Below are 2821 nucleotides of genomic sequence, written 5' to 3'. Positions count from 1 at the left end.
TTGCCGCCATCAATGGAGTTCATGGTATGGAATAACGATGTCATGTCATCGAGCCACAACTGTTCGCAGTTGGTTTGAAGAACATTCTGGACATTTGGAGCGAATGATCTGGCTATTCAAATCGTCAGACATGAATCCCATCGAACATTTATCGGACATAATCGGAAGGTCAGTTCGTGCACAGAATCCAGCACCGGCAACATTTTCGCAATTATGGACGGCTACGGAGGCAGCGTGACTCAATATATCTGCAGGGGACATCTGAAGCCAGGTTGAGTACACGGAACGTCGATGATGACGACGTTTGGTTCAAATGGTTCAAATGGCTCTGAGCACTAAAGGACTTAACTTCTGAGGTCATCAGTCCCCTAGACCTTAGAACTACTTAAACCTAACTAACCTAAGGACATCACACACATCCATGCCCGAGGCAGGATTCGAACCTGCGACCGTAGAAGTCGCGCGGTTCCAGCCTGAAGCGCCTAGAACCGCTCGGCCATTCCGGCCGGTGATGACGTATAGATTGCGGGGCGCTCAACTGCGCGGTTATCAGCACCCGTACAAAATCCCAACCTTTGCTCAGTGCAATCTCGCCATTTGAATGAATGATGATGAAATGATGAGGACAACACAAACAGGCAGTCATCTCGAGGCAGGTGAAAATCTCTCACCACGGTATGTGAGTTACTGCACTAGGCTGCTCAAAAGTAGGGCCGACGTGGAGTTAGGAGATGTGTCATGACTTTAGTCATCTCAGTGGAAGACTACATGGCATTTAAGGTCGCACAAGTAAGAACTGCCAGCTTATCGAGTATATAAAGATAAGAGTGGTAACGTGAAGGACAACCAGTCACTTAGTAGTCGCTCTACGAACCGTCTCGAAGTAGCTGTCGTACCTTGCCTGCCATTCAGAAACGAAGGTGAATGTCACTACAATAGGTTTTAGCAGTCTGGAAAACACCACAAACACGTTCTGTCCCTAGTTCTCCTGACAGTCAACTTCTTCTTTCATTCGGTATTAGTAAGTGACGATAAAGCCTATCCGATAACGTTCTCTATGATTTAGAACTACTACGGATAAACTTCACACTGGGTGTTGTAATGGTTCTTTATTTACATGACCATTACGGCACTCCATCGATTTCTCGATATCAGTAATATCGAACTACTTTTCTACGAAGTAACAGACATATTTTTGTGACAATATTCACATTTGGCATTATTAATGTATAGGTACTCCGCTGTATCGATATATTACAGTGATATGGTTCTTGTGTGCATGCATTTCTGTGAGACTGTCATAATCTTTGACTAACTTGTAACCGTTTTGGCGAGAATGCGCACAGAGCAGTCTTTGTTTCACTTTGCAGAAGTTGTTATTTCGCTTTGTAAAAGAACAGTCAAGTCTTGTTTTTGGTTAAAGTGGAAATTAAATATATGAAGATTGATACAAAACTGTTTTCTTGATGATGTGACGATTAAGAAGAAGTATATGTGAATTTACAAGAAGTTTGATAACAATCTGGATCGTGAACACGAAGTCAAAAATTCCAGAATGAGATTTTCACTCTGCAGCGGAGTGTGCGCTGATATGAAACTTCCTGGCAGATTAAAACTGTGTGCCGGGCCGAGACTCGAACTCGGGAACATCCCCCAGGCTGTGGCTAAGCCATGTCTCCGCAGTATCCTTTCTTTCAGGAGTGCTAGTTCTGCAAGTTTCGCAGGAGAGCTTCTATAAAAGTTTGGAAGGTAGGAGACGAGGTACTGGCAGAAGTAAAGCTGTGAGGACGGGGTGTGAGTCGAGGTTCGGTAGCTCTGTTGGTAGAGCACTTGCCCGCGAAAGGCAAAGGTCCCGAGTTCGAGTCTCGGCCCAGCACGCAGTTTTAATCTGCCAGGAAGTTTCAAGTCGAAAATTATTTCTGCCATACCATTGTTCTGATCTGGGATTGTTTGATCATTAAGAATTTCCTGAAAAATTTGATAGGTCTTCAAATATTGCTAAAATACAGATCAGGACCTTTTAGCAGTCAAAGTGGAATCACCCTAGCATCAACAAGATGAGCCATAACGACTTCGACGAAATCTGCGTGGGGATCCATTCAAGATAAGTGCCAAAATTAATGACTTTTTTACAGTGACTTCATTATTTCCATTCTGACGATACCATCCACAGTCAATAACTTTGTTTCCAGAATGAGATTTTTCACTCTGCAGCGGAGTGTGCGCTGATATGAAAGTTCCTGGCAGATTAAAACTGTGTGCAAGGTTCGCAGGAGAGCTTGTGTAAGGTTTGGAAGGTAGGAGACGAGGTACTGGCGGAAGTAAAGCTGTGAGGACGGGGCGTGAGTCGTGCTCGGGTAGCTCAGTTGGTAGAGCATTTGCCCGCGATAGGCAAAGGTCCCGAGTTCGAGTCTCGGCCCGGCACACAGTTTTTATCTGCCAGGAAGTTTCAATAACTTTGTTGTTGCCCCATAAAGAGAACATATGCTGCGTGAGCTACATTATTAATCTGATTTGTAATCTACTTTGCAAGCGGTGGTATTGTTAGAGTGTCCAGTTGGAGTCCGGAACACCGCACGATCCACACGTTAGTGCACTTCATCAGCCACTCGTGTCCGACCTTGAGGGTCTCTGGAGGTTTTAGGAGACAGCGTACAGCCAAGGTCGGCATCTGCCGCTCGCGAGGAACCGCAGCAGCTGCCGGGCTGTCGCCTTATCTACGGGAGGCGGGACAGGTCGGCCGGGCGCGCAGCACACAGTGGGGGCAGGATGTGGGGCGCTGCAGGGGTGGCCACGGCCCGGAAGCGCGCCTCGCTGGCCC

At 46.5% G+C, this 2821-nt stretch overlaps 1 non-coding gene across 1 annotated transcript; it reads left to right on the top strand.

The window, feature by feature from the left end:
* The first annotated feature begins 2350 nt into the window (after nucleotides 1-2350).
* Trnar-gcg lies at nucleotides 2351-2425 on the top strand. Its single transcript has one exon. It is a non-coding gene; the product is annotated as a tRNA-Arg (tRNA).
* Nucleotides 2426-2821: the final 396 nt, after the last annotated feature.

The sequence above is a fragment of the Schistocerca americana genome, chromosome 10 (genome assembly GCF_021461395.2).
Source record: "Schistocerca americana isolate TAMUIC-IGC-003095 chromosome 10, iqSchAmer2.1, whole genome shotgun sequence".
Lineage (NCBI taxonomy): Eukaryota > Metazoa > Arthropoda > Insecta > Orthoptera > Acrididae > Schistocerca > Schistocerca americana.
This window is presented reverse-complemented; position numbering and strand designations above follow the sequence as displayed.